Source organism: Crocodylus porosus, unplaced genomic scaffold (assembly GCF_001723895.1).
Source record: "Crocodylus porosus isolate Cpor-Errol unplaced genomic scaffold, CroPor_comp1, whole genome shotgun sequence".
Classification (NCBI taxonomy): Eukaryota; Metazoa; Chordata; order Crocodylia; family Crocodylidae; genus Crocodylus; species Crocodylus porosus.
In genome coordinates this window covers 76182458-76196582 of record NW_017728947.1, presented here as the reverse complement: position 1 = coordinate 76196582, position 14125 = coordinate 76182458, and the positions used below count along the sequence as shown (strand labels likewise).

Here is a 14125-nt window from a genome sequence, read left to right as displayed (position 1 = left end):
CACACACACACACACACACACACACACACACACACACACACACACACACACACACACACACACGAATCCAGAATAATATCCACAACACCTGGAAATGGGATTTGGAATCTCCTGCTCTATCAAAGCCAGTGTCATTTCAGGAGGCTTCCATAACTGCACAGTGCTTCCTTCCTTTTTCGTGTCCTTGTCACAAGGTATTTAGCAGAATCCGCAGATTGGTTGGAATCCAACAAGGCTGCAACGTCTCGTTTTGGATATTTCTGCTATGGCCTTGAACTTGTGACCTGTTAACCATGTGCCTTAGCAACCACACCACCCCAGCCCATGCATAATGATTAGTTACAACAGAGGATGTTAACTGGGGGTATGCGTACCCCTAGGGGTACTTGAGAAGGTCCTACGGGGTACACATGGGCAGGCAAGTACGGAGTGCCACTGGGGGTACACTGCTCCATGTCCAGCTGCCAGGTGTACACTGACCCCAGAAAGTTGAATACCCCTGAGTTACAGCAAAGGCCAACCTCCAAAATGCTGCTTTGCAAAGGTCTGGCCTGGAGATCCCCTCAGAAGGAGGGAGCAGAGATAGCCTAAGCCCTGCTAGAATCACATCAGACTGGTTTACTTTTGCCAGTTAAGATAAATGAAAATCCAGCTGGAGTCTCTGGGAAGAAACAGCTAACCCTGTGGATTCATAGATTCATACATGTTAAGGGCTGGAAGGGACCTCACAAAATCATTGGGTCTAGTCCCCTTGCACTCGGGCAGGAAAGACTGCTGGGCTCAGCTAACTCCAGCAACATGGGAGTCTAGACATTTTTTGAAGATCACCAAGCTGGGTGACTACCACCTCTGGGGGCAGTCTGTTTCAGACCCTCAGCACTTGACTTGTAAAGAAGTTTTTCCTTATGTCCAATTTGAAGCGATCTTCAATCAATTTGTGCCCATTATTCCCCTGGGGTGCCTTGGCGAACAGATGTTCCCCCAGGCCCTGATGTACATTCCTAATATACTTTTAGGCTGCCACCAAGTCCCCTCTAAGTCTTCTCTTCTCCAGGCTGAACAGTCCCAAGTCTTTCAGCCTATCCTCGTATGACCTGCTCTCTAGACCTCTAATCATGTGCATGGCCCTCCTTTGGACTCTCTCGAGCTTCTCCACATCATTCCTGAAGTGCGATTCCCAGAACTGGATGCAGTACTCCAGCTGCAGTCTCACCAAGGCCAAGCAGACCAGGAGGATGACATCCTTAGGTTTTGCTTGAGATGCATCAGTAGATGCATGCCAGTGTTTGATTCTCTTCGCCAGCTATGGATCTCTCAGCTATGGCCACAAGCAGGCAAGGGACCTTCTAAAGGTTCCAAAAAGACAACAGATCCAAGCTCTCTTCACATATCCAATTTGTCAAAGGTAGTCTCAAGATCCTGAATTGTGCAGCTTTAGGCAAAAGACTGCTGGCCAAGGTGGAGCTCAATCAACCTTCAGCAGGAATTTGGGCTGGGTATGGGGGACGACCATGGCTGGACAGAAGGTTGTGTATACTGGACCCACCATTGGGGTTTTTATCTCACTAATTCAGCCAGCAGAAGTGAATCCCACCAGGAAGGTCACCCTCATAAACAGAAGTTGGAATGAGCAGGATGCTATTGACTCAAATGATAGGGCACATCAATGCCATAAAGAACAGATTCAGGAACTGGTCTCTGACACATGGAAAGGCCTTTGCCAGCTGTTTTGGAAATTTCAGTGGGACAGGGTGGGAGAAAACTACCTGGGCCCTTGACTAGGGACCGATGGGTAGAGATCGTCACCAAGTGAATCTTAAATTCAGGGCTGTCCAACTTTTGGGCCCCATGCCATGAGGGCTGCACACCACATGGTTTCCTTGGGACTCCTGCTACGTCGCCAGGGCAAGGATCCCCCCCTCCTTCCCCCACACTGCATGGACAGCAAGCTCATGGGATCCTTTCCTTCTCTGCTGCCCTACCCCAAAGAACACACAGCAGCAGAAGCAATAGGGGGAGTGGCAAGCAAGCAAGAGTCTGCAGGCTGCATGTTAACCTATTATGGGTCAGATGCAGCCCACAGGCCACCAGTTGGACAGATTTGCCTTAACCGATGGACAGCTCAACAATCCTGAGTTTCAACAAGTAGAATATTCAAGACCGATGATAGCAATGGGGAAAACTCCTAACAATGGCAAATTTAAGGTAACATAGACCACTTTGCCAGGTAGTTTTACATCATGGAAGTTTTCCTACTATATGCATTTCGACATTCCTAATAGGAGTGAAACAAAAGCTCTCTAGGTGTTAGAACTATCTAGCATCCAGAAAGTCAGACAGAGTGAATGGAGATCGGGATGGGGTATTCTACTGTTGTCCTGAAAGTACAGGTTGGGAAGCACAGGCAAAGAATGCAATCCCACACTGACAGGTGCAGAAGGTCCCAAAACCAGGGCATTCTAGGCCAGATTGATGCTATCAAGTAACTTGGACCTGGTCTTGCTGTACCTTTGTGATGACTCATGCAATGACTGGGGCTAGGGGGATAGGGGGCCCTTTTCACCAAGGTATCTGAAAGGGTGCCCTTATTGAGACCTGCCCTGGAGCAAGCCTCTGGACATGAAGATAGTTGACTCTAACTACTTTGGGAGGCACCTCTCACCAGAGGTCATGGGTGACCAAGGCTGAAAGGGTCAATGGTGTAGGACTTTGGCAGGAACTGTCATTTTTATCCCTAAGCAATAGCTGCTTTGGAGGATTAACTGTAGCTAGGCCTGCAACCCTCTGAAGTGTAGCCAGGTATGTGGCACCACAAAGGTACAAGCTGCCATGTGGCTGAGGAGGGAGATGTATGATTTTATTAAGGCCTTTATGTGCTCTTTCAGCTGAAGGATCAGCCTCCTCATAGGGACTGCACCATAGGAGAAGCACTCCTATGGCAGAAGTGCCTAGACTGTTGTGTCCAAGGTATCTCCTACGAGGTGCAGAGACTGAATTGGCATTCAGGTTCCTTTTCCGTAGTTTACCCTGGCACCCAGTAAATAAAAAAGCTCTGTGGTTATTCAGCCATTGGCAGATACAAATTGTTGTAGGGAGTTTTATCAGCTAGCTGTCCAGGTGAGAAAATGAGAAAAGACTACAATCCCCAGCTTCGTGAGATCCACAGCTACTACAAGATCTTTCACAAAGATTCCCAGGACAGAAGAAAGGCTAAGATGGAGAACCCCATATTGATTATGGTCCTGGGCAGTAAGAAAATGTAGGTGCCACCCATAGGAAGGATGGATGACAATGTGAAAATAAGTGCCTGGTAGGTCAAGAGATGCCTAGCCAGTCTCCTTGTTGCAGAAATGGAATAATGTCTGCAAGTATGACCACTCAAACTTGAACTTACAGATCTATCCAATCACACTTCTCAAGTTCAGGATCAGTCTTGATCCTCCTTTTCTTTTTGGAATAAGAAAATATGCATGGCTGGGGCACACTGAACCACAAAGGTAACGGTGACAACACTTGCTGAAGAAGCCTGTCATAAGAATGGTCTCTGAAAAGAGACAGTGAGGGGAGATTTGGGGAGTGAAGAGTGGTGGTCTCAGTAACACAGTCATCTCTGATCATGCCTGTGGCTCATCAGTCCAGACTGAGAGGAAGGCAGATACTATGAAATTGTCAGCTGTCTGCAAAATAGCCTTGTTAACTGGAAGAGCTAAAGGGTATAGTTAGGGTAAAAATCAATGAATGCATGGGTGTTTTAAGTTTCCCATGGAGAGAGGTTGAGACCCTGTGCCATGCATCTGAGGAGATCTGGGAAGCCTCCAAGTTCCTTTGCTGAAGGGACAGAGAAAGCACCAGTGCCTGAGGAGGTAGGCAACTTTCTTCTCAAGGGAATGAATAGCCAGGGTAACAGGACCATCCCATTAAATGGAAAAAAGGAGATACTCATGTGCCTGAAGGAAGAAGGAGGGATGTGACTAAACAACTGGAACACACTGGGGCAATTCTGCCTATGGAAGAGGGTGTTAAGACTCCATGGGCCAGGGAAGATATGAAAGCCAACTCCAACTGGGTGAATACTGGAATCACAGTGCTGTGTATGATTGTTTCCCTGATGACTGTGATGAGGAAGCCCACAGCAACTGGAACAGAGAGACTGACTTAGAGTCAGGGTTGGGAGTGCCTCAGGGCACCTTGAGAAGTCAGTGCTGGGGCATTATAACAGTGCTGGGGTTTGGAGACAACCAAAAGGACTTGCCCAGAATGAACATGCACTGCTTGATCTCTTATTCCTTCCTTGTCCTGGGTTTAATTGAGGGGCAAAGGTCATGCATCTCAGGCTCCTGTGATACCCTGAAACAGTAAAAACATCTCATGTGGAAATTAGAGGCAGGAGCGCAATTCAGAAGGATCTCAACAAATTGGAAAGTTGGGCTACAGCTGACAGGATGAAGTTCAATGCAGACCAATACACGGTGCTACAGCTTGGGAGGAATATTAGAAAACACAGATGTAAAATGGGGGGAAGGCCCTGCTGGATAGCAGCACTATGGAAATGGACTTGGGAATCTTGCACCTAATGCATCATTAGGTACACTACACAGGGGGTCTACTCTACTCAGCACTTGTTAGGCCTCATTTGAAGTATAGTGTGCAGTTCTGGGCTCGATACTTTGAAAAGAATTTGGAGAAGTTAGAGAGGGTCTAGAGGCAGGCAACAAAACTCATAAAGGGCGTGGAAGGCAAATCATATGAAGAGAGGCTGAAGTAGCTAGGCATGTTCAACTTGTGGAAAAGGCACTTAGGAGGGGACAAGACAGCAGTCTTCAAATACCTGAAGGACTGTCGTAAAAGGGAAGAGGGAAAGCACCTCTCTCTCTTATGGCACAGAGGAGGGCATAGACCAGTAATCTGAAACTCCAGCAAAGTAAGTTTAGACTGAATATCAGGGAAAACTTCACTGTTAGAATAGTGAGGAAATGAAATAGCCTGTGGGTGGACTTTTCATCACTGGAGATGTTAAAAAAGAAGATCCACTGGTCAGGGATGATCTAAGTGTAGTTATGCCAACAGCTAGCTGATGAGAAGTTGCTTCAACTCTGCCAGGCAGCTGAGAGGAACTGAGAAGTGAAAGGGCCTACCATTTAGCCCTTACTGAATGTATGCATGAGTGCATGTGTGTGTGCATGTATATGGAGGTTTGGTGGAAAACAACACCTACTTGAAGGAAGTGAGAGTTAGATCTAGAAATGCAAATAAGTTCTTTGGTACAGTGGCACAATGCAGATTAGTAGGGGAGGGCAAAGATGATGGGCTCTCAACTGTAACTACCTTCAGCCAGGCTTCTCTTCAGTTACCACTGACGGTTATTTTTTCACTGGAAGCTCAGATCAAAACGGAGCTTCAAGAAAAGGAGCAGTTAAAGGGAAGATGCTACAAGACTGGTTCCCTTAACTCTTCTTTAGTCTTTATGATAATAAGAGGCTTTTAAGTACTTTCACCAGTAAAAAAGAACCTAAAGGGGCATGAAAGAAGATTTCACCTCGTGATTAGCTTTGAAAGTATGTTGGGAAAGAGAGTTCCTATTCATAAAGGGAGAGGATGCTAAAAGTCTGGGAGAAGGGGTAAAGTACAAGTGTGAACACAAAGGCTAAAAATGACAAAGGATGTGAATGGTTCTCTGCATTGAGGGCAGCTGGGATTCAAAGCAGTACCCAACTCCTTAGGACAGTGACACTCAACTCTACAGTCCTGTAGGCCAAATGAGTGGCATGGAGCCAGTCTGTGGGCCAGACCCCATGACCGGGGTTGATCCACATGTGTGATCTGGCACACTGCTCCATCCCTGTGTGCCAGATATGGCCAGAGTGGCCTCAACACACTGGTCCCGCTACACACCAGTGCACAGGGCCCATGGGGTTCCACACAGGTCAAGAGGTTTGGCAGTAGGGGCGTGGCAATTAATGCTGCCACCACTGCCACATTTACAGGCCTATGGGGAGACCCAGGGGTCAGATTGACATGTCATTGTGGGCTAGATCTGGCCCATGGGCCAGAGGTTGAGCACTTCTGCTTTAAGGAAGTGAAAACCTGCCTGAAACTCTGTTCTGCCTTTCCTTGGTACAGTTTATTTGTTTTCCTAGTTCAGACTGGTGAAACTGCAACCATCTGGCTTAGTGGTGAGGAGGCAGTTGTGAAAGATGAGGTGAATGGGTAAGCGCCAGCCAGTCCTCTGGTATGACCTGGGCATAAGCGGGCTTTTTGTTGCATTTGTTCTAAGTTTCTCTCTCAGGGGAAGAACATATAAGCCACAGAGTGGGCTCCACAGTAAACCACAGTCTGTGGGCTGGCTAAATGCCAGCATAAAAGGCAAGAAAAGCCCCTCTCCCCCGCAATTCTCTGGCTAATGGCAGGGCATTTGTGTGTGGGAAGCAATTTCTGACAGGCAGAACTCTGGGGAAAAAGGGGAATGCAAGAACCAAAACAGGCCTCTTCCCCTACAACAGTTCACTAAGATCCCCCGAGCTTTCCAGTCTCCCTTAACCTCTCCCTTTCCTGAAGCTCCTCCTTGATCCCAACACTCAGAGAAAGAATAACCCCCAGAGATAACTGGAAAAGCCTGGGTGAACACAGTAAAGCTCCACTTCTGGTGTAGTCCATTGCGGCTGAAGGCACACCACATTATCAGGGTAGCAATGGGGACTCATCAATCACTACACCCTCCTCTTGTTACTCACTCCTTTCTACCATGCCTCATGTAATGTCATGCACAGGGCTGTTTCAAAGAACTTTTTCCTTGTTGTTAAAATCCTAAGACTCCTGGAATTTGCAGACCTTTTACTCTACAGTCCCTGATTCTTCCCCTAATATATTCAAGTGAGGAGGTCAGTCACCATACTGGAAGGGCAAATACTGATGCCTGCAGCTCAGTCTGATCAGAGACTGGACTGAGACCTGCCTAAAGAAAGGTCAGATCTGTTTTTCTTGGGGACAACAAACTTCCGAAAAGCCTTTGTCTCCTTGCTGTGTTGAGATCTTGGCTACTTTCCAGCCAAGGATGAAGAGACTGGGGGCTGACATTGACCATAGCTTCTGGATTCAGCTACAAAGCATATGGCCCTGCTGTGAACCCGACAGGGGCAGGGCAGGAAAGGAGGAGAAGTTACAATGCAAACAAAAGGACAGCAGGGGAGGCCGGAGCCCAACCACACAGAGAAATGGTTTGGAAGAGATAATAGATAAATGGAGGAGAGCCCTCAGCATTCACAAGCCCCACTTTAGGGAGGGCAGGAGCCTGGGATAAACTCTGATATCAAGCAGCTCTAGAGCATCCTAACCCTGATTAGTTAGGAAATAAACTGAACTGTAAAACCTTGGCCAATTAATTTTGACCACCTTCCTAGAAGATGGGCCAGGATTTTAACACCCATTTTACAGGGTGGAATCTGGAATATGTCTACACAGTGCCCAGGGCACTCCAAAGACCACTGCCAAGATGCAGACCCTTATTAGGGCTGGATCCAGAGGTGGCACAGTGGCTGCCCCTCCTTTTCTGATCACACCTCAGGAGCAGAAGCCTAGAATTCTTTTTTTAAGTGTTGAAAAAGGCAAGAATTCCCCCGGCTTTCCCCTCTGTGCTGACACATACCTTTTTCCTCTTCCTTTCCTTCCCATTTCCCCCTCCCCAACCTGCTGCTGCCAGCGTTCCTGCTCCCCCCAGAGTGAGGGGAGCTTATGTCCTGCTCCAACCAGATGCTGGATTCACAGAGACCTCAACAAATTGGAGGATTGGACCAATAAATCTGACAATGTTCAATAAGGACAACTGCAAAGTCCTGCACTTAGGATGGAACAATCCCATGCACCACTAGAGGCTGGGGACTGACTGGCTAAGCAGCTCTGAAAAAAAGGACCTGGGAGTTATAGTGAACAATAAGGCAAAGATGAGTCAACAGTGTGCTCTTGTTGCGAAGGAGGCTAATGGCACACTGGGCTGCATTAGTAGGAACATTGCCAAGAGGTCGAAATAAGTGATTATTCCCCTCTATTCAGCACTGGTAAAGCTACATCTGGAGTACTGTGTCCAGTTTTGGACTCCCCACTACCAAAAGGATGTGGACAAAATTGGAGGCAGTCCAGCTGAGGGCAACAAAAATGGTTAGGGAGCTGTGGCATTGAACTTATGAGGACAGTCTGTGGGAATTGGGGTTATTGAATTTGGAGAAGAGAAGACTGAGGGTGAATTTAGTAACAGGCTTCAACTACCTGAAGGATGGTTTCAAAGAGGATGGAGCTAGACCAGGGATGGGCAAAGTCTGGCCCGTGGGCCAGATTGGGCTCAAAGTGGACTGCATTTCCCAGCAGCTGCTTCCTGTATTACTGCAACTGGTTTCCATTGAGACCCCAGCAGCTGTGGGGCCAGGGTTTCCATGGAGACTGGCCCCACCAGCACTGGCAGGGTGCATGGCTGAGCTGCTCTGAAGCTGGGATCTTGTAGTGGTGACAGCGTGGTTTGGAGCCAGGACAGAACTGTGATCCACTACCTGCACACCCTGGGCAGGGGCGTGCAGGCAGCGGATCGTGTCTCTGTCCCAGCCTCGGACTACACTTATCGCTGCAAGTTTCCAGCCCTGGCCACAGGGTCTCCATGGAAACTGGCCAGAGACGCAGGCAGGAGCTGCTGGGATATGGAGTCCAGACGCCAGCTGGATCTGCCCTTTTGTCCAGCCCTCAGCTAGACTGGTGTCAGTGGTGGTAGATAACAGAATGGGGAACAATGGTTTAAAGTTGCTGCAAGGGAAGTTTAGATTGGATATTAGGAAAAACTCTCACTAGGAGAGTAGTAAAGCACTGAACAGGCTACCCAGAGAGGTTGAAGAATCTCCATCCTTACAGGTTTTTAAGACCTAACTAAACAAAGTTTACAGTCAGTCTGAGCAAACAAAGGAAGAAAAAAAAAGCAACAAAAGATGACAATAAGGGACTGAAACTGCAGTTGACAATCCAAGATGTTGACTGCCTTCTGGCACTGACAAAAAAATTGAGGGTGGGATGAGCAGCAAGCTGTCAGTCTAGCTGGTCTTTATCTCCCCAAAAAGGTGAAGAGAAAAGAAATGCAAGGAAAAGAAACTGAAAAGGGTAAATAAAGTAATAAATTATAAATCAAATGAAAACAAAAGTAGTATGAGATCAAATACAATTGCTGAGCAGAAATGCAGGCCACAGATGTTGGTTACCAAACTCTCTCTCATACCAGGCAACTGAGAGAACCTGAGGAACAAAAAGTGTGCATGACCTTGTATGTCCTCTGTGCAGAACCAGTAGGGGGGGAAGAGCCAATCTTGCTCTATGAGAGATACTAAGAAAGAAATCTCTGTAAAGCTCCTGCCCTGAAGCCCATGTTAAATGCACTGACCCAGTTGCTACTAATAAAGGCCAGCTGGCTCCCAGGCCCCATTCCTCTGACAGGTTCTGGAGCTGCATTTAAGGAACTCCACCAGCACCTGATCCTTGCTGCACAACACAGTCTTCAGTGTCACAGCAGTTCCTGTCCCAGGAACATCTCTGACTTCCCTGGATCCTGCCCCTGCTTTCAATTTGCTCCTGTCTGGCCTCTGGATTCTCCCTGCAGATCCACTTCCTGGCTCCTGACCCTGGTTTGACTTACTTTTAGATTTTGCCCTATGGATTTTCCTTTGGACTTAGTAATTGGTTTTCTGATTTCCAGCTCCTGATCCTGGCTTGGCATTTTGGCTCCTGACATGTAGCATCTGACCCTTACCCCTACAACCTCCAGCTCCACACCTGGCTCTACCGACTAGGCCAGGTGGCCTGGTAGACCATGACAGTCACAGGCTCAGAGTTTGAGGCATACCCACTAGTCAGGAATGCGCTTGTGAACAGTTACTTGAAGAAAAATTATTTCTAATTAGAAAATACCAATGTTTTTCAATTTCCTGACAATACACCTTCAACAGTGGTAGCAAGTTGCAAGCAAGGGAAGTCAGAAAAAACAAAGGCAGCATCGGACCCTGGCTGAACCAAATGGGGCAGCTGACAACCGACACCCAGGAATAAGCTAATCTCCTCAACGATTACTTTTCCACCAGCCCAAGGGGATCATCCTGCCTGACAAGACACAGGACTACCAGGATAAGGGCGATCACACACCTATAACTGGTGAAGATATTGTGAGGGAACAGCTTGAGAGACTGGACATCCACAAGTCAGCTGACCCAGATGGAATGCACCCAAGAGTGATGAGAGTTGGCTGACATCATAGCATGATAAATGGCAAGGATATCTGAGAACTCGTAGTGCTTGGGAGAGGTTCCTGAAAACTGGAAGAGGGCCAATGTGGTGCCTAATTTCAAGAAAGGAAAGAAGAAAGCTCCAGGGAACTACAGGCCAATCAGTTTGACCTCAATCCCTGGAAAGATCTTGGAAAAAAATCAAAGAAACCATCAACTACAGGCTAATGGAAGGCAGCATTCTGAGAGATAGCCAATATGGCTTGTTGCAGGTAGGTTTTGCCTGATCAACCTCATTTTCTTCTATAACCAGGTGACGGAACACCTGGACAAAGGAGAAGAGGTTCAGGTCATTTATTTAAATTTTAAAAAAGTCTTTGACTTGGTCTCCCATGATGTCCTCATGGTAAAATTGGGGAACTATGGCCTCAACAACCTTAGGCTGGGGAACTAGCTCTGTGGTCAGACCCAGAAAGCAATAGTCAATGGAACAGAGTCAACATGGCACATCGTGACTAGAGGTGTCCCCCAGGGCTTAGTACTCAGACCATTACTCTTTAATAAGTTCATAAATTATCTGGATTCAGGTGTCAGAAGCAGACTGGCTAAGTTCGCAGTTGACACCAAATTATAGGGGACTGCGGTCACGCTAGAGAATAGGCTGGCAATTCAGGCCGACCTGGACAGGCTCGCAAGATGGGCAGATCAAAACCTGATGACATTCAACATGGAGAAATGCAACGTGCTCCACCTCGGGAGAAAAAACCCACATCATACTTATAGGCTCAGCAGTGCTACACTCACTAGCACATGACTGAAACACTTGGCGGTAATGATTGCCCACAAGATGAACAGAACCACCAATGCGATGCCACAGCTGGCAAAGCAAATAAAACTCTGGCTTGCATCTACCAATGCATCTCAAGCAAGATCTAGGATGTCTTCCTCTCACTTTACTCAGCCTTGATGAGGCCACAGCTGGAGTACCACATCCAGTTCTGGGCTCCACACTTTAGAAAGGCTGAGAAGAAGTTTAGGAGAGTCCAGAGGAGAGCCATACATGTGCTTAGAGGTCAAGAGAACAGGCCTTATGAGGAGAGCCTGAGAGGCATGGGACTCTTCTGCCTGGAGAAGCAAAGGCTTAGGGGTGACTTGGTGGCAACCTATAAGTATATAAAGGGTGTGCAGCAGGAACTGGGAGATTACTGTCCGAGTCTCCAGAGTCTGGAATAGAATCCCCCGGAAGTGGTGCAAGCACCTACTCTGAATACTTTTAAGACACACTTGGATGCTTATCTTGCTGGGGTGATCTGACCCCAGCTGACTTCCTGCACCTTGGGCAGGGGGCTAGACCTGATGATCTTGCAGTGTCCCTTTCAGCGCTAATATCTATGAAACCAAGTTTCCAGGACTGCTCACTATTAAAGTGAGGAGGTCCAAGGAGTTTGAAGAAAAGCAGATATACTAATGATTTTCAAAAACAAAAAGAAGAATGTTCCTGGCACTTACCATTCCTGTATGTAACACTCATCCGTAGTACAATCATGGAACAAATGCTGCAAGCAAAAAATACCACTAACTCCAAGGACAAGAGGCACAGGCAGTAATAAGGGTTTATAAAGATTAGACCTTGTCAGACAAACAGTTGTCTTTCTGGATAGAATTATAGAATGAGAGTGTAAAGATTTGGCAGGTTCTTCAATGTTTAAAAAGTATCTGATACAAATTCCTATAAAACCTTATTCATAAAGTTGAGTCAAATAAGCTTGAAGATGACAATCATGTGAACTAAAAATAGGTTGAATGCCTGGACACAAAGGGGACAAAATGCACTGATAATTGCACTGAGCTATAAGCAGAGTCAAGTAATGACTTTGTTAATAATTTAGAAAAGGGAGAGCACATAAATGGAATTCACAGATTATATTCAAGTGGTTCTGAGCTTGTACACTCTTCAGATAAGGGGCTGTATTCAAGTATATGATAAACTGCCCAGATGCTTTCTCCTTCCTCCCATCTCTGTGTATGGGTTCTTTTCTAAAATGTGGGCTCTTTGGGGCAGGGCCTGGGTCATATTATGCTTGGGAAGTGTACAGCACATTGTGGGTGCTACCAAAATGCTAATAATAATGAGATCAGAAACCAAGAGCTAAAGCCTCAGCTGGTATAAATCAACTCAAATTCATTGACTTCAGTGCCATTATTCTGTTTTACATAAACTGAGGATCTGACTCATGGGTAGCAAATAACATTTTGACTGAACTTGGAAAATTGCAGCTAACACTTGGAGAATAAAGATCTGAAGGAGAAAGCTTGGAGGCAAAAATGGATGAAAGAGACAGCAGGGAAAGGAAAGCAGCAAATCAAACAGAAGTCCAATGTGACATGGCAGCAAAGATGCCTGCACTGAAAGGGGCCTTGTGTGCTAGAGCAAGGAGGGGAGAATTCTAGTGCATTCATATCTGAATGTCCCATAATCTGGGTGAGATCCTAAATGGCCTCCTGTTTGTCAGTAAAGAGCAATATAAATGATTAACGGAGAAAAGGGAATCTTAGCTTAGTGACAACTAACCTGGGGACGTGCCACTCTTTGATGGGCACGAGAAGGAAGAGAAATTATTTAGCAGCTACAGGGGAATTTACCTCAGTATTTATAGCAAAAATCAGTCTACGAATCACCAAGTGAACCATGACCATGGACTACCCTGCTGCCCGTTAATATGATTTGCGTCTTACCCTTCTGATGCAGGCTGGATTGATGGAGGCTGTTCCACTAAGATGGAGTAATTTTTGCTTTAATTTAGTTTATTTACTATTTTCCATGCAAAGTATTTGGGCATAAAGCTCTAAACCTAGTAGATGCTGGGCTAAACAGACAGGATAAATTCACATGGGGAAGGAGAAGCCTCCTAATGGAACAGTTAGAAAGTAAACACTGTTGGTCTATTATATGCTTTGCCAAGTGCAGCAGCAGTATCAGCCATCAGGTTAGATCGTATCACACACTGTTTCCCCTTCAGCTATACAAAACACTGCTCCTAAATTTGCTTTCTTGTCTGTTGATCTTGTTCTCTGAATCCTTAGTAACAAATTCTTGTCACTATCTTCAAAGTTCTCTATAATTCAGCCCTGTAACAGCTTTCCTTGGTCCTAAGTACGCTGCTGCCTCTGTTCCCTCCTCCATCCATGCAGGCCCTTCTCAGATGTCCCTCCCTCTCTAGCCTGCCACATCTTGATTTTACTCAGGGTACAGGTAACTGAAGAGAAAGGCACCTAGTTAACAGGGCTTATGGCTTCTCTGGTCCTCCTGGATTTTCTCCCCCCTGAACTTCCTCCAGGTTCTTCCCAAAGCCAGTCTCTTCCTTTTGAAACTTCTGAACAGACTCAGCACCAAGTTGGCTTTCTTCGTGACCTGTCAGGCTTTCCTCTAGTTCTTCTGTCTCGTCTCCTCTCTTTCTGCCCCGCTTGCTGCTCAGGTTTTTCCTTTATACCAATGCTGCTCGAACCCAGGCCTGTGGAACCATGTCATCCAGCCCATGAGACTCTCCATGTATCTGGAAATTTGGTGGCAGGGGAGCAATTGTAACTGCCACGGTGAGATGACATGGCCCCACGCCATAGTTTCATAGTTTCTAGGGTTGGAAGGGACCTGAGTAGATCATCTAGTCTGACCCCCCACCATGGCAGGAAACAATACTGGGGTCAAATAACCCCAGCAAGATATTCATCTAACCTCCTCTTAAAAACCCCCAGGGTAGGAGCCAGGACCACCTCTCTCGGAAGTTGGTTCCAGATCCTAGCCGCCCTGACCGTGAAGTAGCACCTCCTGATATCTAGCCTAAACCTTCCCTCTGCCAGCTTGTGACCGTTATTCCTGGTCA

General features: G+C 46.7%; 1 protein-coding gene across 6 annotated transcripts in view; it reads right to left on the bottom strand.

The window, feature by feature from the left end:
* The window catches only part of TTLL5 (tubulin tyrosine ligase like 5), a 170208-nt gene that overhangs the window by 25510 nt on the left and 130573 nt on the right, over positions 1-14125 (bottom strand). The window lies entirely within an intron of this gene.